Raw genomic sequence first — 22,094 nt, 5'->3', positions numbered from 1 at the left:
CCAACAGAATATTCTCTAAATATGAATAATGTGAATTCTCCTGTTGTATTTAATAAAAGCTAAAAATTTCTTATAAAGAAAAATAAAGTGTCCAAAGGGAAAAATGGATGAGTAAAAGGATTTGCATGTCAGACTGAGCAAGGTCTTAGGTCCCATTAAAACAGATCATTAAATTTTGAAAAGTTCCAAAGTAAATAGTCATCTTTTTCCCTGAATAACCTTTCATTCTTTTATGAGAATTTATATGAAGAAGTTGATTGTTAAATTTTTATTAGAAAATATTTCAATATTTTCTACTAAATTAAGATCAATCTGGATAAAAGATTTTCCATTTCTTTAATTTACAGAATTCAATAATTCCTCAAAAATTACTTATTACCAATGTTTTGTTTTTGAAAAATTGATTAATAGTTGGCTCAGAGGATACTTCTTTAAGGGTGTTTAAACTTTAAAAATATAATTCAAGAATTGAGTTATAACTTGATGGAAATTCTGAGAGGATCTATACATAGGCCATGTGTGATCTAACAAAAATAAAATTGGATGAAACAAAGCATGCAAAATTATCCAGTTTACTGGCGGGAATGGCAGAGGATCAAAAATCTTAGTTTGTCCTGAATAAGGCCTAAAGTGTGTTTTTATCTTTTCTACTATTTTTCTTTTTAAAATATATTTTTATTGATTTCAGAGAAGAAGGAGAGGCAGAGAGATATAGAAACATAAATGATGAGAGAGAATCACTGATGGGCTGCCTTCTACAAGCCCCCTAATGGGAATTGAGCCTGCAACCAGGCATATGCCCTGACCAGGAATCAAACTGTGAACTTCTGGTTCATAGGTTCACCCTCAACCATTGAGAAACACTGGCTAGCCTTTTTTTTCTATTCTTTAATCTATCAAAATAAAGCATGCTAAGAATAAAGAATCATGATCATAACAACCAATATCTGTATTACAGTTTACAATTAATCACACATGTTTATAGTACCGTGTTTCTCCAAAAATAAGACATCCTCCAAAAATAAGACCTACTTACAGGTTTCCTTCTGAGTGAAATATAAGGCATTCCCCCGAAAATAAGCCCCCCTCCCCCCCAGGCTTAACATGAGAGATTTGGTCCACTGATTCTGAAAGAAATGGAGTCACAAGAAATTCACCAGGAAATTCAGGAATTGGATTGTTATGATGATGTTCCAGAAGATGATGACATGATTGTCATTGAATAAATGAGTAAATTCTTGATACTGTAGGATTCACAGTTTGTCTGGTTTGTGTTGACAATTACCGTACTACCGTATACAGGTAATAAATTTCCTTTATTTTCATTTAACAATAAACGTGTACCATATTCTTCTTCATGGAAAAATAAGACATCCCCTGAAAATAAGACCTAGCGCATCTTTGGGAGCAAAAATTAATGTAAGATACTGTCTTATTTTTCGGGAAGCAGGGTAGGTATCCTTCATAGAGATGGGAAGAGCTGAGGCTCTAATGTTCCTTCTACTACTAACAAGAAGGCACTTCACAGCTTCACAAAAATGATTTCCCCAAAGAAATAATTTCTCACAGAGCTGGGAAATGCTAGACCCTGAACCCACAAGGGTGCTTTCCACTATTGCTTGTGCTATCTTTCCATGAGAAACCAAGAAAAAATATAATTCTCCTTTGCATAAAATATTTGATAATTCACTTAGCAATTATATAGTTGATATCTATTAAATAAAAAGCATGACTTCAGACATTGAGGAGAATACAGAGCTGTCCAAGGCATTGTTCTGCCTTTGAGGAGCTTAAAATTTAATAGTATCTCCAAATCTAAGTACGTTTTAAAAGTTATGTTCTACTATTAATACAATTATTTATTATTCCTATGCCATCAATATTTTTAAAGCATTTTATGTTATAATATTAGCATTTTCCTCTCTCTGTGTAAAACAAAGATCTTAATGAATTAACAACTTACAAGAAAAATGATGGCATATGAGGAAGTTTTCAACAAAGGAGGATTCTGTAAAACTAAAAGTAGCTACAGCCAAATAATACATTTATTACAACAACACTAACTGCTCAGATTGTTCAATAGCTTCTCTTTTAGAAGGAAAGTATCTAGCATGATGAAAAACACTTTTATCTCAAATAGGCATATTTTGATCATGTGATGGGGTAGGATTTATTTGAAAAATCCCCTCTATCAGGGAGATTTACTATTTTTAGTTGCTTCATATAGAGAATGTTGATTTTATTCCTTTCTCAGGGGCAGATACCATATCTTCCACTTATTCTCCTGTCATCCCTTCAGTGAGTATTTATTGAGTCAGCACTATTTTAGCTACTGGAGGATAAGCAGTAAACAAACCAGACAGGTTCTTGCCCCCACACTGCGGTGCACAAATTAAATATATACGATGTCAAGAGCATGAGAAGGGGATTGAGAGCATTGGAGCAGGTGCTATTTTATATGAAGAAGTCCTCTGTGTTCAGATGGCATTTGAACAAAGACCAGACCAAAGTTCTGACTGAATTCTGAAAGTAGAGCCAATAGAATTTGCTGGTGGATATAGGGGAGCAAGAAAAAGAGAAAAGTAAATAATTAATTCAAGGGCTGGAGCCTGAGAAATTGGTAGAATAGAGATGCCATTGACAGATAAAGAAAGTCTTGGGAGGAGCAAGTTCATGGTTAGTAGGTAGAGGTCAGGAAACATGGAACATAACTTCAGTTTTAGATGTATTGTTGTTGCGATGCCTGTTGAACTTCCAAGTAAATATGTGCATTGCGCAACGGCATATATAATCTAGAGTTTAGTGGAAGGATGGGACTAGCAAAATACAACAGCATATTTACAGAATTGAATTAGGAAGTCAAAGGAAATTGCCAAAAGAGCGGAAGTAAATGGCAAAGAGACATGAAGACCTAGTCCTCAGGTGCTCCAATGATGTCCAGTTTTAAAGACAAGATAGAACCAATGATGAGATACCACATCACATCTACTAGGATGGTTAATTTATTTTAAATGGAAAATAACAAGTGTTAGTGAGGATATGGAGAAATTGGAACCCTTGTGCTAGTGGGAATGTAGAATGATGCTACAGCCACTTTGGAAAACATTTTGATGTTTCCTCAAAAAGTTAACATATGATTACTACATGACGCAGCAATTCCATTTTGGGGTATGTATCCTAAAAAGAATTGATAACAGGGATCAAACATATTTGTACATGTAGTTTATAACAGCACTATCTACAATCACCAAAAAGTAGAAACAATCCAAATGTTCATCAACACATGAATAAATAAATAAAATGTGCAATATATTAGTACATATAATGAAATTATATATATATATATATATATATATATATATATATATATATGCCTAAGCGACTGACTGGCCAACCAGGCAACCATCTGACTGTTAGCTATGTCTCACACTGACCACCAGGAGGCAGACACTTAATGCAGGATCGGAAACCACAGGCATGGAAACATGGAACAGATTTATGAATCTCAGATGGAAGGGGTGGGCAGGAAGAGATTAACCAAAGATCTTATATACATACTAGGGGTCCTTTGGCATGGCCTGCGCCCTCTTGAAATCTGGGACCTCTGATGTCAGAGAACTGCTTTTTGGCCTGATTCCCATAGGCCAGGCCAAGGGACCCCACTGGTGCACGAATCCATGCACTGGGCCTCTAGTTCAGTCATAAAAAGGAATTAAGTTCTCATATATGCTACAACATGGATGGACCTTAACAATATTATGCTAAGTGAAATAACCCAGAATTAAAAGGACACATGTTTATGATCTACTTATATGAGGTATCTAGCATGAGCAAACTCATAGACAGACAATAGAATAAAAAGTACCAGGAGCTGGAGGAGGGGAGAATGAAGGATTATGGCTTAATGTTTACAGAGTTTCTATTTTGAAAAAGTTTGGAAGTAGGTAGTGATGGTGGTTACTCATTATGAATGTATTTAAAGTGATTAAATTGGGCACTAAAAAATGGTTAACGTGGTAAATATGTTTGCATATCTACTACAATACAGAAGTTAAAAGGAAAGATAGAACTGACAGAGGAAACTGAGAAGGAGTTGCAATTTACATAGGAAAAGAACCAAGAGACAGTAAGGTCAAGCAAACAAAGTGTTTTATAAAGAAGGAAATAATCACAAGGGTTACAGGCTACTGAGAGACTGGGAGGTGGAGGACTGAGAAAGGATGGTGCAAGTGGGTAGACAGATAATGAAAGCTTATATTATTAACCTAATTAAAATGGTCCTTGTCCTTGGGAGGTTCATTTCCACTAACCAATGCTATCAGCACAAATCTTGGCATTACTGAGGCATGGCATGAGTTATAACTAGTTGTTGCAGAGTAACTGAAAGTGCAAGCCAGAAATGAGAGAGAGAAAGAAAGAGAGAGAGAGAGAGAGAGAGAGAGAGAGAGACTTGAGCACAGACACCATTTTTACTGGGCCCAACATTAATGCTTTTATTCCCTGACTTCAAAAGTATGAAATTAATCTATTTTAAAAGAAAATAGGGGACAGGATGCTGATTGAAACGAATCAATCAAGTTGGGAGGTGATTAATAGAAGGCAGTCTTGTATGTGCTGCAGGCGTATCTACAATGCAGGTTGAGAAGTGGTCGTTTTATAGTTCATTACAGATCTGTGTGATGTTATTTATTGTTTGCTTAAGCAATAGCAATTGAGGCATAAGGCCAATTCCTGGGAATTAATGACCCACTAGGAGAGTCCATTACCTCTGGACATTAACCCCAACTAGTTCAGTTTTTCCGAGAAAATCTCTTTGAAGAACTATTTGTTCTCTATCCCTTGTCACTACATAGAAAAACAATATTTTTAACATTCCTTTAGTGTTAGGTCATGGAACTATACTAACAGTTCTACACTTTTGAAAACAATAGTTTATTTAAGATAATAGGGAGGGAAAGCTATAAAGATCACATCTTGAGGGATATTCTGACTTTATCCTACTATAGAATAAAATGGAGGAGAAAAGAAAAAGTGAGCCAAATCTCAATTCAAATATTTCAATGGGTCCTAATTTGAAACTAATGTTTTAATTATGTTCAGGTTTTGAAGACTCTCACCTGGCCAGCGTGGCTCAGTGGTTGAGCATCGACCTGTGAACCAGAAGGTCATGATTCCATTCTCAGTCAGGGCACATACCCAGGTTCTGGGGTAGATCCCCAATGTGAGGTGTACAGGAGCAGCTGATCAATGATTCTCTCTCATCATTGATGTTTCTATCACTTTCCCTCTCCCTTCCTTTCTGAAATCAATAAAAATATATTGTTAAAAATATAAGGCTCCCAAATATCTCCAACTGTGAAGGAGCTCCCAATTCTAGTCCTTTCTCTTGGTAATAGTACAAATGAAATCTAAAGGAAATGGTAATGAAAAGAACTGATGTGATTAAAATACTGCCCAACAATGAGGAGCAATCTGCAAGTGGAAGATTGGCCCAAAAGCTGAAATAGTTCTTAGTGGATAATGTGTATAAAATTGAAATTCTACATTTTCTGAAATAATCAATAATCAGTATTTACTCAGAAAGGCAAAATCCTGGTCATTACCAAAGACAAGGGTTCGGAGAATGGCAAAGCTGGACAAAACCTCTGTCATCCCCAATGCTGGGAGAGGTAATGTCACTTGCTTAAGGACAAAGAAAACTCAAGTTGTTTCAACATCTAGTTTAGAGTTACTTCTACCCTAGCTTTGTTGATATCCTATATAATAAAAACCTAATATGCAAATCAACCAAACGGTGGAATGACCAGTCGCTACAATGTGCACTGACCACCAGAGGGTAGATGCTCAATGCAGGAGCTGCTCCCAGCCTGCAGGTCCCAGGTCAACCAAGGTGGGTGCCAGGGACGACCCCCTGATTGTCCCACTGTTTGCCCTACATATGGGCCCTGATCACTGCCAAGGGGTATTGACCCTATCCATGCATGAATTTTATGCACTGGGCCTCTAGTTATTTAATAATAATGATATATAAGAGGTATATCTAGTTATATTTATCTATATGCATATATAGATATATACACAGAATGCCAAGTATTCTTCTAAGAACTTAACACATGTTGATTTGTTTAATCTTCACCATCACATTATGATCTGGGTACTACTATTATTATACCTATTTCATAGATGAGGAATACTGAGACACTGAGGCACAGAAATATTAAACAACTTCCCCAGTGTTACAAAATGGTCAAGTGGAAGAAGCAATGCCTGAAATTGTGGCAAATGGGCTCCACAGTCTACATATTTAATTATTTTTAATTGAATTTATTGAGGTTACATTAATAAAATTATGTGTTTCAAGTATACAATTCTCTAATACATCATCTGTATAATGTATTGTGTTTTCACCAACCAAATCGAATCGCCTTCTGTCACCATTTATTCCCCATTTACCCTCTCTACCCACCCTCTTTCCCTCTGAAAATCACCATACTGTTGTTTGTGCTTATGAGTTGTGAGCTGTTGTATTGGTTTATTTTTGCTTAATCCCATCACCTTTTTCATCCAGCCTCCTAACCCTACTTCCCTCTGACAACTTTAAGATTGTTCTCTATACCTATGAGTCTGAAAGTTTCTATTTTGCTTATTTTGTTCATAACATTCCACAAATAAGTGAAATCATGAAATCATATGGTATTTGTCTTTCTTTGACTGGCTTATTTCACTTAGCATAACACCCTCTAGGCCCATCCATGCTGTCACGAAAGGTAAGATTTCCTTATTTTTTATGGCTGAGTAGTATTCCATTGTATAAATGTAGCACAGCTTTTTTTATCCACTCGTCTAATAATGGTAAGTTGGGCTGCTTCCAAATTTTGACTATTATAAATAGCACTTCAATGAATATAGGGGTGCATATATTCTTTCAAATGAATATTCCACTTTCTTCAGATTTATTTCCAGAAGTGGAAATGCTGGATCATAAGGCAGTTCCATTTTTAACTTCTTGAAAACCTCCATACTGTTTTCCATAATGGCTGCACCAACAGTGCATTAGGGTTCCCTTTTCTACATATCCGTACCAACACTTGTCATTTGTGAATTTATTGATGATAGTCATTCTGACAGGTGTGAGGTGATATCTCATTGTGGTTTTAATTTGCATTTCTCTAATGATTAATGATATTGAGCATCTTTCCATACTTCATTTTTTTATTAAGGTATTATATGTGTACATATCTTTCCATTGCCCCCCACTCTCATACATGCCCCCTCCAGAGTTTTTCGTCCATTGGTTTTGCTTATATGCATGCATACAAGTCCTTCGATTGATCTCTTATCTCCCCCAGATCTCCCTCCCCTCCCCGCTATAATTTGACAGTCTGTTTGTTGCTTTACTGTCTCTGTAGCTACCTTTTTGTTCATCAGTTTATAATGTTCTTTATTATCCATAAATGAGTGAGGCCATGTGGTATTTCTCTTTCATTGACTTGCTTATTTCACTCAGCATGATGTTCTCCAATTCCATCCAGGTTGCTGCAAATGATAAGAATTCCTTCTTTGGCCATCTGTATGTTCTCTTTGGAGAAGTGTCTACTCAGGCCCTTTGCCCACTTTTAGTTGGATTATTTGTTTGTGTTTTCTTTTTTGGTGTGAGTTTTTTTAGTTCTTTATAAAATTTTATATTAACCCCTTATCAGATCTATCATTGGCGAATATGTTCTTCCAGTCAATGGGTTGTCTTTTCACTTTGTTAATGGTTTTCCTTGCTGTGCAAAAACTTTTTAGTTTGATGTAGCCCAATTTGTTTATTTTTGTTTCCCGTGCCTTGAGGAGATAAACCAGAAAAAAATATTGCTAGAGAATTGTCTGAGTTTTATTGTCTATCTTTTCTCCCAGGGTTTTTATGGTTTCAACTTTTGCATTTAAGTCTTTAATCTATTTTGAGTTTATTCTTTTGTATGGTGTAAGTTGGTGGCCTACTTTTTTTTTTCATGTATCTGTCCAATTTTCCCAACACCATTTATTTAATAGAACTATCTGGTATAGTTTTAAAAAGAAGAAATTTGTACACATAGAGAGACATCAATAATGTCTGTTTACAGAGGGAAGCTATATGAACACATGCCAATAAAGCAATCATATGCAAGCTAAAGCCTTAGAACAGACCAAACTAGATGACACTTTGACCTTGGACATGCCAGCGTCAAGACCTGTGAAAAATAATTTTCTGTTGTTTAGGCCATCTAATATGTGGTATTTTGTTATGGCAGTACTAGAAAACTAATACAGACACCAACTTTAATAATCTCAAAGTTGCTTTTAATGTTTTATCCAGAGAGTAAGCACATAAGATAAGTAAGAAATATTTTAAAAACACTTTTATATGTCACTATCTAGGATGGAGATTCCTTCCCATTCTTTTATGAAGTTCTGAACATCCCATTTGTCCACCTGACTTCTAAAACTTTTAGGGGTGTCTCCTGTTTCATTTGTTGTACACTCACTTTTCCCCTTAGGAAGATTTTTAAATTAAATACCTTCCTAAGTTATCTAGAGTATTCCCAAATAACGTATTTGACATTTCAATGCAAATTTCAAGTGAATATTTAGTAGTAGATCCCTGCATCCCAGAACTCAATTACTGTCTTGTGAAGGAGAAGGAAAGGAGACCTATAGTGTCTGAGACTCATTATGAAATGATTAAATTTAACTCTATATAGGCTTTTTATTTTATTTTATTTTGGTGATAACAGAATATGCAGATCACTTTTATAGGACAAAAAAATGAAGCATCTAAATAAAATGGAATTACTTTCAATAATGTTTATTGAGCACTTAACATGTGCTAGGGGCAAACACATGATATTTTAATATAGCTTTTGTGACACCGGGGGCATTTAGATTAGGAAAATTTGAGTTGACCTTGGAATAATTTTAATTATAAATAAACTATTGCATTAAAAGTCAAGAAACATTTGCTGAAGAGACTCCATGTCTTATCTTTCCTTTTTAGTGAACACAAGGAAAGAAGGGGGATACAAGACATGCAGAGTGAGGAGGACTGGTGTGGGACCAATATCTGGGAAAGGGGGGCAGCTCAGGGTTCATGTCAGGCTGTTTCCCACTCATTATTTGGTGAGGAGAAACTGCATTTGGACTCAACTCTGTACTGACCCTACTAATAATACACTTTGAATCTGAAAGATATTGTCTCTACATAAATCCACTCATTTGAGAGGGGCAATTCCATTCCACTGGAATTGGAAAAAGGAAGAGGCAGATTAAGAATGTGAGGTGCTTCACAAGCTATAATTACCAGAACCTTCATCACTTTTTAAAAATATATTTTATTTATTTTTACAGAGAGGAAGAGAAAGGGAAACATTGATGAGAGAGAAACACTGATCAGCAGCTTCCTGCACACCTCCTACTGGGGAGGTGCCCAAAACCAAAGTACATGCTTTGACTGGAATCAAACCTGGGACCTTTCAGGCTACAGGCCGAAGCTCTATCCACTGAGCAAAACCAGCCAAGGCCCTTCATCACTTTTACTACCACTGCCACTTTGGGGAAAGGGAAGGGAGTAAGGGAAAGGCTAGAGGGCAGGAAGCACAATTAAAACCATAAGAAGCCTTGGCAGGTGGTAAGGTGCTCCATCCTGGGCATGCTCACTGCTTATCCCGAAGAAGCACATTGGACCAAGAGCATCCTTGAGAACCAACAATGACATGTTTAGGAAAATGTTTTTCACAAGTTCCCACAAACAGCAGCCTTCAAGCCTCAACCTACCATTTTTCACCCCTGGTCAGGCCATAAGCACTATTCAGAAACCCTGATTTTTACCTGATAAAAGGGTCATGGAAATAAATAGCTAGCAACATTTCATCCAAGAAAGCTGGTATTTTTACATAATTTACAAATTTTAGAAAGGCCATTCTCCCCATTCTACAAGACTCTGATGACTCTCGAATGCCTGAGGGTTTGAGATTCATGTTTTTATAAACCATGAATGAATTTAATTTCAGAGTCAATCACTAAAAAAACTGTTGGCATCATTTCCTTTGCTTAGGATGCACACTTAGCACCTAAGGCTTGAGCACCTCCCCAAGCCCATTAGACTGTCCAGGGTTTGAAATTTATTTTTTAAAAGATGTTTACTTGACAAGATTTATTGCAAAATAAACACTCAAAGGCCTATAATAATTATTAAAGTATTAAAAGCAAATTATCTTAGACTCAGCATTGAGTCTCTTAGCTTCTTCTATAATTTATTCTATTCGAATCTACTTCATTTATAAAAACAATGAACAAAAAACAAAACCCCTCAAAGTACTCAATAAATTAGATTTTTTTAAAAATCTTTATGGCAGCCCTGTTTCCTCTCATATTTAGATTAACACTGCCCAAAGAATGATGCTTACAATCATCTCAGTTTTATGGTTAACCCAATTAGTCCATTGGTGGCAAAAGACTCAGATTTCCCGAGTCAGCACTCTCACCACTGAATTCCCGTTGATACTCTTCAATTAGTGTGGACTTAAGGCAGAAAAAGGCCTCTGAGTAACTCTGTGACTAAGATCCTTAATATCTTTCCCTATGTGGGGAAGGAGATTCTCCTTTACTACACAGACCTCAATCTAAACTGAGACTAGATCTTAAAAAATAAAATTAAAGTACAGTCAATACTAATGGAAGGCATTGGGACTGAGATAACCTCACAAGGCAGCTAATCCAAAATGTGTTTAGCTTGGCTAAATGGAGATTTTAAATGGATAAACTGGGAGCTGATGTGATCTTAATCCCCAGCTGCATACCCCAGCATTTCTGTTTCAATCTTAAAATCATCCCTTGGTTCCAACTAAGAAACTAGAGTAAACCCAGTAAGCAGTGAGCCTATTCTCAAGGAATGTGTCATTCTGGAGTTAAAACGAAGGATGCTGATCAATGACACCAGCTGTTACTTACTGTGTTTCTCGTCTTCATGTGCCCAGGGCTCGCCCACAGTCAATGCCATTTCAAACTCTCAGGACAATTTACTTTTGTGTGACATTTTAAGTAGACTAAAGGCAGGGGGAGTAAAAATTTCATGTCCAAATAGTGAGACAGGCCAAGAAAACAGACAAATTATTGGCTAATGGCAGAATTGGAGCCTAATATCTGGCCTAATGTGACAACCCATTCTAACTCCATAACCTCCTTAGACAGAACATACAGGACTAAGCATGGCAAATGGAAATTTTGCAGTGCTAAGTGAAAGCCTATTAATATACCAAACTGTGTAAACATTATCATTTAGACCTTGTGGACACATTACTTGCATAAGCCTTAAAAGATTATAATAGTGCTTTCTTACAAAGGAAAGTAAGCATGTACTAGTCATATAATTTTTAAATATTGTTTTCTCTGCTGAAAATAAGGCAGCAGAGGGTAGTGACATTATACCTGCTTCCGTTAACACTGAATAATAAAGTTATTTCATGTGTGTTTAGGGGGGAAAGAGAAGAGTAGGAGAAACCAAGTATAGGGAGAAAATAATGGAATGGAATGCCTTATAAAAGATTTAGTTTTAGCCAAAACTGGTTTGGCTCAGTGGATAGAGCATCAGCCTACAGACTGGAAAGGTCCCAGGTTTGATTCTGGTCAAGGACATGTACCTTAGTTGTGGGTACATCCTCAGTAGTGCAGGAGGCAGCTGATCAATGTTTCTAACTCTCTGTCCCTCTCCCTTCCTCTCTGTAAAAAATCAATAAAATATATTTTAAAATAAATAAATAAAAGCTTCAGTTTTATAAACTCATGTCTAAATTCAAGAAGCAAGAGGAAGAAGAAAATAAGATGAAGAGTTAAAACATATTTAAATGAAATAATAAAATATATTTAAATTAGATAACATTTCATTCTATAGAAGTGACCTGGAAGCATTTGATCCATTGTGACCCTGACTTTTTTCACACTAATACATAATAATGACCAAAACTTACAAAGGGCCAGATATGTCTAAATTCATGTCATTCTCCCAAGGAATCAGTGAGGCAGGTAGTACTACTATCAATATATATATAATACTTCACAAAGATGAGCTCAGATGAATAACTCATTTAAGTGACTTGCCTAAAGTACCAGCTAGCAAGTTGAGAAACCAGGAATAGAACACAGATGGTCTCACTCTGAAGACTTTCCTTCGCTTCCAATGACAGTCCCTTCTCAGCTGATTTATCTGGGACAAAACTGAACATTTCTGGGAGTACATAATACAGGATCTTTTTACCACTGCTAATTTCTAACACAAGCAAAATATTCTCAAGAAAAATAAGGAGGGGGGAGGAGTTTATAACTTCTCAATGGTGTTTAGCACAAAGTACAAGGAAACTGATCTGGTGCAAGACTAGATTATTTGAGTCACCGGATAATTGGCATGTGAACATTTTGTTTTAAGCCAATGAGTACTTGAAGACAGGAATGCTTGGTTAAAGCACATGGTTAAGAATCCAAACTCTGTAACAGCTCAAATCAAACACTAGGTTTACCATGACCATTGACTAGGTTTGACTGTAAGCAATGAATTTAACTTCTTAGAGTTTCTATTTTGGCTAAATGGGGATAATGACACCAACTGTTCAGGGCTAATGAGGTGAATAACTGAGATAATACAGTAAAATCATTTAGCACAGTGCTTGTCAGAGAGCAAGCGTTTGATTGTCATTAGTACTACTCCTTTATGAACAATGTTGAATAAACTAAAGGTATTGGTATACCTAGTTGATACATACCATCAACAAAAAATGGCATTATATTTAATCATTTGCTTTCATAAGTAATGAAAATTTACTTCTTAATTTAATGATAATTAACTGGTAATTTCACCAGTTTTATTTGCACATAGCTAAAACCAAGTAGTGCTGAATCTAAATGGCTTATAACAAAAAGAACCTTACTTTCTCCCGTTCTGCTCACCTCCTTCTGCCATTTTTCAATGTTTTAGCCATTTCCTATGCCATTTACCTCCATTTTGGTATGTGAGCCTACCTGCCAAGGCTGCTCTTTTTAGCCCTATGCCTCCCCTAGGCTTGGAAGTACCTGGTAGCTTCATGAGGGGTTTGAAGAAGCATGATTACCAATTTCTTGAAGATACTGTCCTCTGCAGGTTAGGTGAAAATTTCTTCGGCTCCAATAAGTTAATTACAATCTGCTTCCTGGCTTCAACAATGTTTGGTAAAATATGTTTCCATTGTTGCTTTCTCTGGTTCTTTTTGTCTTTGTGAATTAAATTTTTTTTGTTCTCCTGATGTGTTTAAACTGGGTTTGGTGAAACTGGTTTGGCTCAGTGGATAGAGTAGCAGTCGGCGGACTGATGGGTCCCAGGTTCAATTTTGGTCAAGGGCATGTACCTTGGTTAAGGGCACCTCCCCAGTAGAGGGCATGCAAGAGGCAGCTGATGGATGATTCTCTCTCATCTATATTTCTAACTCTCTATCCCTCTCCCTTCCTCTCTGTAAAAAAAAATCAATAAAATATATTTTAAAAATAAACTGGGTTTGGAGAGAGGGGAAAAAATGCATGTTTGGGCATACTGTAGTTTTTTAAGTACGGTAGAAGCTCTGTAATAGGTTTTATTTCCAAATATGCATTTATCATTTCACATGTCTTACAATGAGGACTAGTTTTTAACACAATAATTTATCCTCTCCATGAGAGTCTTCTGTCATTAAACTTTGAGAAAATGGTTCACTCCAGGTGCAAAGTCAATAAAGAATTTTGCACTTTACAGATGGAAAAAAATTATACAAGTTTTCAAAGGAACAAAGTCATAGCTTTATCTTAAAGCTCAAAAACACTTTTTTTAAAATGTGCCCTTAAATACCTTTCTTTACAGAGCCACATAGTAGAGTAAAATGTGTAGGCACTTTGCACAAGCAGTCAAGCTTAGACAAGGAATCCTGATATCTATCATTTCTATCATGCAATTCTCTCCAGAGAGATATAGATCCTAAATCAGAAGTGGTATCATTCTGTGCAAGCTGAGTGACAGCAATCCAGAAAGATCATTTCAAACTATTATGCATTCAAAGAGAAGGTAAAAGTCCATCTCAACATCAAAGGCAATCAGCAAATAATTGAATCGACATAAATACATAATTAAATTATATCATGTATAAGATGTATAAGCAGAAAATAAAAAATTAATCCATGTGATAAGACACAGCCTTTATTTTAAACTTCTGCTCAACATATTTGCTTTTTGATTTTAAATATAAGAAGAATGGATGAAAAGAAATTCAGATTAAGGAACTGAAAAATATGAAATGTGTGGGGGACATTTCAGTCATTTCTCAAAGAGTTACTACATTGCCAGGCATAATGAGTTCTATAAATTATTGAAACTTCCAGTCTTGTAGCAATGATTCGGTAATAAGTCCAAATGTATTGAGGCATAAGAGAATATCAAGACATTACACTGAGTGTTAAATGTTATCGTCTAATCCTGAAATCATTTCAGTAAATAACACTTGGTAAAAAAAAAAATTATCCTGCATTTAAATTGCAAAATGATGAGATTTTTGGAGAATATTAAATGCAAACTTCACATGTATTTACTATAAGAATTGAAGATTATTCCTCAAAGTAAAAGTGGAATGCTAATTACTACATGTGCTGTGAGTAAGGGCAGCCCCATCTCTGGCCCCTGGCTTCTGGTTTGTCAGGTTTATATCCTTATTTCATTGTATAGGTATGAAGCCTGATCTGAGACCTCAGATAATATGTATAGATTGGAACCTGTAATACTTTCAATCAGAAATTTGCAGTGAACCCACCTGAGTTACTTATGACATGGTCTCCTAGTTTTCATACTAGAACCACATTTCCTTGCATTTAAACAATCTGCCCCATTGAGACTTAAGGGCCTTCTTTTGGATAAAAAAATAGCCAAACAAATATCTTTCAAAAGCAAAATAATATACTGTGTGTGTGTGTGTGTGTGTGTGTGTGTGTGTGTACCCAACTGTGTGTGTATCAGGTTTGTATGTGTGTGTGTGTACTAAGAACCAAGGTGAGGAAAGTAAAATACTTATTCATTTCAGGTGAAAATATAAATGGATGCTCCAGATCTCAGTAATCATAATTAAAAATACTTCAATGTAATTAATATTTTAAAACTCAATATTAATGGAAAAATTTACATGGTACCACAAGGAAGTAAAGCCCAGATGAGATCTTGTAACAGAAAAAGGACATTAGGTAAAAACTTAAGAGATGTGAATAAAGCATAGACTTTAGCCAATAAATAAAAAAATCCATAGTGAACAAAAAGTCAATATTTTAAATACAGACCATCTGTATTACTTACTGGTTTTTGTTTTGTGTCAAACCCCACTATAGCTTGGCAGGGCACTGGTGTATGCTTATGTATTTATTTATTTACCAAGGCTTTTACGTATTGTTATGTGCTCAAAAATAAACAAAACGGTGGTCAGATGACGATGAATATCTGCATGAAATAAAAGTTATTAAATCCTACCAATGAATACTATTACTTATCTAAATAGCTTGTAAATTCCTCAGCTACAGGCCAAATTACCTGAACACAGGGTATTGCACCCATCATATTAACTAAAACTTCAACATTTTACATGAACCACTAAATAAAGATTTTGACTTATGTGTGAGGGAGGATGAAGCAGTAAAGCAAAATAAAGAGCCCTGAATTCAAGTTCTGGTTCGGCCACTGCCCTGGGCAAAGCATTCAATCTCATTTGGACTCAAGAATCTCATTTGCTCAGTTGTGGTTGAATTGCATTGTTTCTACAGCTCCACTACTCTATGAATTTTTTACTTAAAACATTTTTTTTCAGTGAGGAGTAATTAATTATGGAAACTGTGTTAAAGAAAAATATTACAACATAAAAGAGGTGTTGTTTTTTTTCACTGTTATTCATTTAATATAATTTTAAAAATAGGGTTAAAGGGTGTAGATTACTACAGAATCCATGAGTTCTTAGTGAAAAAAGGCTAAATATTGTATGTGGCTATAAATAAAAGATCTTAAAAGGTTAGAACACAAATTCCAGAAGTTGAAATAGATATAGTTTGGCATTCCAAATTCATATGTAAATGGAATTTCCTATTAAATGTGTAAAATAAAAGTTATTTATTACTAAGCAGTCCACAAAAGCCTACATTTAAACCTGCAATTGATCTGACATAGTCTTATAGAATCTAACACATTTGGAACAATTATTCTATAGGGAAAAGCAATTAAAGCTAAAGCTACCATGTAAGTTTTATAATATAAGCATGCTTATATAATCTCTCACAAACATTACAATTAAATATCAGTGATTTTCTAGAGAGAATTCTATACTTATTGTAAAGTGGTACAAGAATTGTGATTATCTGATAAACAGATATATCTTAGTGTTTTGTACACTCAGGTCTCTCATTGAAGTTTTTGTAGTAATGACATATTTGGGCCATAAAATCCTCATATCTAGACTTTACAATGTAACGAAATGAATGACAACCTATTCCTTATCACCTATTTCTAACAAAAAGTTCATCACATCTTAAAAAGTTAATATTATAGTGAATGTAACAATAGTATACTGTTGAATGTGCAGTAGTATACTTTAGATTCTCTCAGGTATATAGTATCACTAGAGTATTTTGTGAAAATAAGAAAATAAGGTTATAATTAAGTAAGAAGTTTTAATAAAGATTATTTTTTAAATAAAATGTATTTTCCCATAAAGGTATAAATAAAAATTCAACGGAGTTTTATTTAGAGAATTTTAAAAAAATATTATGACTAGAATTGTTTAATGAAAATTGTCTACAGAGGTTTTGAATGCATTTTACATTTTTCTTGCAGGTAGTTTAAGTATTATTTTTATATTTTATTTGAGTTCAAGGTAATTTATTTGTCTAATCATCTCCTTCATTCCCCAATCAGAAAGGTAAATGTATCTTTGCCAGTTTAAAAACAAACAAACAAACTTCTTTCCACTAATTCTGTTTGGTTAGAGGTCAACAGAAGGTTATAGATATTTTGAAGGATGTAAATCAATGTAAATCTTTAAACTAAGCAAGTATAGCTGTTTGAGCAAAGCCAAACATTCAAGAAACATCTACACTGTCCCTCTGACAACCAAGTGACTTTGTAAGTAGTGGAAAACAACCACTTAAATTCAACAGCAATATTTTCAATATTGCAAAAACGAACTTCTCTCTTCATATGTGTTCCCATTTGCAATTCAGCACAGAGCCTTAAAAGAAATTGTACTAAGTAACTTGTAAGAAGCTTACAATGGCAGGTAGTTAGTTCTATGCTCTAGAGATGGCTCTACCTCCAGTAGGTTTCCTGAATGTTCATTCCTTTCATGATATGTTTTTTAAAAATTTACTATATTACTGAATATGTTATCTTTCTCTAAAACAGTAAATTCATAACCAAATAAATCCTATAAGCTTTTAAATTGTTGTAACAGTTTTACTCATGGTCTGCATTCATATAAAGCTATCACTAAGAGAGGCAAATTTATACCTTGACTACCCATTGCTACTAGACAGATGGTAGTAGAAGAGAGACCTGTCATTTAAATGAGTCATCATGTTCATCAATATGTTCATTGGTTAACAAGCAAAGCTAAGCTACATCTGAGTCATTACTTTCTGGCCTAGAAAGTGAAAAATGATCTATTAATCAATGTAGCTACGTACCTAGTTCCTTTTTCTAATTTTGTATGTTTACCTGAAACACTGAACGGTGACATTTATAATTGAGCTGTGCAGAAAGATTAGATATAGGCCTGTTTGATTTTCCTCCAATGTTAAGCTATAGTTGACGTGACACACACAGATGGAAGAGAACAGAGATAGAAATTTCCATGAGGTTGTACTCCATTCAAGAACAATGATGCTTTGAGAATCTATACATCCTGTATAGAATTTTAAAAAATGAATTGCATTTGTTTTTCCAAACTCCATTCTAAAGAAAGATTACCCTGAGGTCTTGGAAATAACCCACAGAGAATATAATGATTACTTCATTTTGAAAGTATACTGCCAAATGCTGATTTCCCTTCATGGACTAATTCCCCGGTTACTCTTGCCTTGGGAACCTAGACTTTGAAAAATCATTTATTCTGACAGTTGGCAGTTGGCATCTTTGGTACAAAAACAAACAAAAAGCCCACATACACACACATCTTGCCAACAAAGATAACAGCTTCTTCTTTTGATATATTAATGCTATCATTCCATTGTCAAAACCAAACAAGAGTTACTGGCCAAAAGAAGTATGCCCTGGCCAGCGCTGAGACACAGCTGCAATTCACTTGGCCATGCTAGGCCCCATCTGTAAGAGTTGGATGCTTAGTGACACTGGCCAGTCTGAAGCCTATTTAAAGAAGCCTGAGAAAGCTGATCAGACAGATGGTAAAGCAATATAATAATAAAGAAAATCTAGCTCATGTGGATGCTTATTTTGCCTTCCAAAAGGATATTGCAAATATCAAATAACACTGGATCATGGGGCATCTATCACTCACAGGCATGCGAATATTTGTACCCAACCACAAAATATCAGTCGAGGTGGTCATAAATTTCACCACGGGTAAATGGAACACAACATTCGGCTAACATGGGATTAGTAATACAGATTGCATCCAGCCATTATTAAGTGATTCTAATTCCACTGCCTTAGCCCATCCTTTTGCCTCATTTAAGATTTTTGTTGTTTTATTTTGTTTTGTTTAGCCATAAGACTTAGCTTAAATGGAACTAAAATATTAGAAATAGTGGGTTAAACCAAATTCAGATCAAGCATCAGGATGGATGAGAAGAGTACTCAAAGAATACTCAAGGTCAGCCTTCTGGGGGAGAGGGGGAGGCCAGGCCACTTAAGGGGTTGGATATAATCCTCACTGCAAATGGAAGGAATTAATAATGGGTTTTGATTGGGGAATGTCATGACTCCATTTACATCTTAAGACTATCCTTGTACTTGGTGAGAAGAGAATGAACTGGAGGAAACTAGGAAAGGGACTAGTAGGAAACCAAATTAGGTTACAGTGAATAGCCAGTCCGGTTTGGGCTGAACTCTCAAAAACATTTCCAACATAGCTAATAGGATGGAGTGATAGGAAGGGCACCGGGCTTGATTCCTGGCTCTCTCCAGCATGTCTCACTTTTTTATGAAGTTGCTTTTTATGCCTTAAGTTTTGGTGCCATTATGATTTATGACTGCATGAAATTTTTTAAATTAAGATTTGTTTGATTGTCTGTTTCTATTAAGGTGACCATAATAGCAATTTCCCTTTTTTTGCAAACAAATGTTTTGCAGAGTGCTGCAATTCAGCGTCTGTGTATAGATCATGACAGTGATTAATTCCTGTCTCGAAATTCTTTATTTTGTATATCTAATTTAAGATAGCTGCCACTTTTTAATAACTAAAGGATATAAATCCAGTATGGTATTTTCTTAGGTAATTGATACAACATCTTCACATTAGTGACTATAAATTATGACTCTGTTACCCCATCCTGTCTCCCAACAAGGCTGCTCGGAGTATGTATATCTAGCCTGCCATCGAGCAATGGTACATGTGGCTTCTCCTCAACTGAAGAACAAATCACAGAGCCAAACACTGTCTAAACCAATAATTTAGTTAGAATTTCATTCAATCAAATGAAAAACTCACTGGTCTTGCAATGCTGCTTAGTCTAGTAATGTAAAAAAAAAAAAAAAAAAAAAAAAGGTTAGCACTAACCAAGTTAAAGAAGCCACTCTCTAGTGGGATGTCAAAGGGGGAGACTATTTACCTACTTTATTAAAAATAAATAAATAAATAAATAAATAAATAAATAAATAAATAAGGAATGCCCCAAATATTCCTCAGAGTACATGGGAAAACAAAAGTCTTCAAAATTTCTGAAGACGAAAGCATGTCCAATCTGATGACTACAATAATTTCTTCTAAATGAAGGCAATTCTTCTCATTGCATTTCAAATGCCACTTCCTGAAAGACACTTCCACAGATATCGGTGACTCTTACACAGAATCTCTTGCTATGATACAAACAACAGCAGACCGGTAAAATACCAGAATTGATGCCAAATGTATAAATGGTTTTTGGATTACAGAAGATTGGCTTATATATAACATAATTCTGTCCCTTAACCAAACTGGGGGGCGGGGATTCTAACCAGTCTCAAAATGGCATCCAAACTGCTCAGAGAGAATAGGGACATCTGTGAGTATTTATACCCATAAAAATATTTCAGTAAATTCTTACATCAAGGAATCCCAGCTGCAAATGAAAGAGGGTCCCTGATATGATACTATCAACCCCTCTCAGCCATTGGCAACAAGAACACCCCTATAGTAGCACCCTGAATACTTATACACAACTGTAATTGATTACATTTAACTTGATTTGTAGATAAATGATGGCTACATGTTTATGCAAAGTGTGTCCATAAAGAAATGGGACTAATTTTCTTCTTGAATAGCTTGTGAAAACAGAAGAGCAATCACACTGCAGCAAGACTACATGGCAACATGTTTCAACGAGCAGCAGCAGTTAATGCCAAGTTCAGCCAGTCAACTGTCAGACACTAACAGCTGCAGTGAATACTGCTTTGTGTCAGAATGAAAATGGGTGATCACTTAAAGCAAAAATTTAATGTGGAGTTCTGTGTGATAAATCTTCAACACATCCACTTGACATGCCAAAATAAGCCTCTGGGAATGAAAGAATGGCAAGGGTCACAATTTTAGTGCCAACAAACTTTTAAAAAAACTTGAGAAAGATGTTTATAGTGCTACACAAAAGTCTATCTGGTCAGTTTCTGTGATTCATTCATAAAAATGTTTAAAATGTCAAAGATTTTGTTCATTTAATTAAGATCTATAAAATAAATAAATACATAAATAAAAATAAATAAATAGATTTAAGCAAAGAAGAAGTGGCTATATAATATCAGGACTGCAAAGGACACTAACACTCAAGCCTCTTCTTTTTACAGATAAGAAAACTAGAGACTAAAATCAAATGAATTCTAAGTGGTAGAATTAAAACTAATTTAACTTGTTTTGAAAGGAACTATGTCATAGAAAAAGTTTATGAAAAAATTATATAAATTATAAAAATTATATAAAATTTATAGTTTGTGTGACAAACAACAAAATAATAACATGAGTCATTTTCATCTTCAAAGAAAGGTTAAAACTCACATTATAAATTTTTAAAATATTTTAATATAACTTAGATATAAAATCTTCAGTTATTACTGGGAAACTCCAGCATTCCCAAATTCATGTATAAAAGCACATGTAAAAAATTATACATAATTGAACACCAAGATTTTGCTCTTGTTGTCTGGAGTAGCAAATCCAGATTTCTGCATATGCTGCATATTGTAGCACATGGCCCAGATCAATTTCTTTTTTTATTGATTTAAAAATATATATTTATTGATTTCATAGAAACATCAATGATGGGAGAGAATCATTGCTCAGCTGCCTCTTACATGCCCCACACTAGGGATTAAGCCCACAACCCAGGTATGTGCCCTGACCGGGAATTGAACCATGACCTCCTGGTTCATAGTCGATGCTCGACCACTGAGCACGTGCCTAGCCTGTTTTTATTGATTTGAGAAAGAAATGTAAACAAAAGTTGGTTTTGGAACTAAGTCAATAATATAACTTGTACTTTATAGTTAACATCTTTATTTATAGTAGCCACGCTTCTACAGTTTTACTATGAACTCTGAAATGTTGCATTGCCTTTTATAGCTCCCTGTGGTCCCTGGGAAAATGTTCTGTATACCGCCTGCATTCAGTAAGGGTTATTAATACAATTATCTTAAACTCCTCTAGGATAAGTTCTAGCCCCAAAGCCTGTACACGTGATTGATATTAGGAGTGGGAAGGCAGATGTTTAAATCCCACTGACCCACGCTGGCCTCCTGCACAAAGGCGGGGGAATGGCAATACCGGATCACACAGTTAAAAGATATAGTTTGCCTTTCACATCTGTAACAAAAATTTTATTCTGTCTTGGAGAGGCATTTTTATGCATTTCCCTAC

Source organism: Pipistrellus kuhlii, unplaced genomic scaffold (genome assembly GCF_014108245.1).
Source record: "Pipistrellus kuhlii isolate mPipKuh1 unplaced genomic scaffold, mPipKuh1.p scaffold_m20_p_5, whole genome shotgun sequence".
NCBI classification, from domain to species: Eukaryota; Metazoa; Chordata; class Mammalia; order Chiroptera; family Vespertilionidae; genus Pipistrellus; species Pipistrellus kuhlii.
This window is presented reverse-complemented; position numbering follows the sequence as displayed.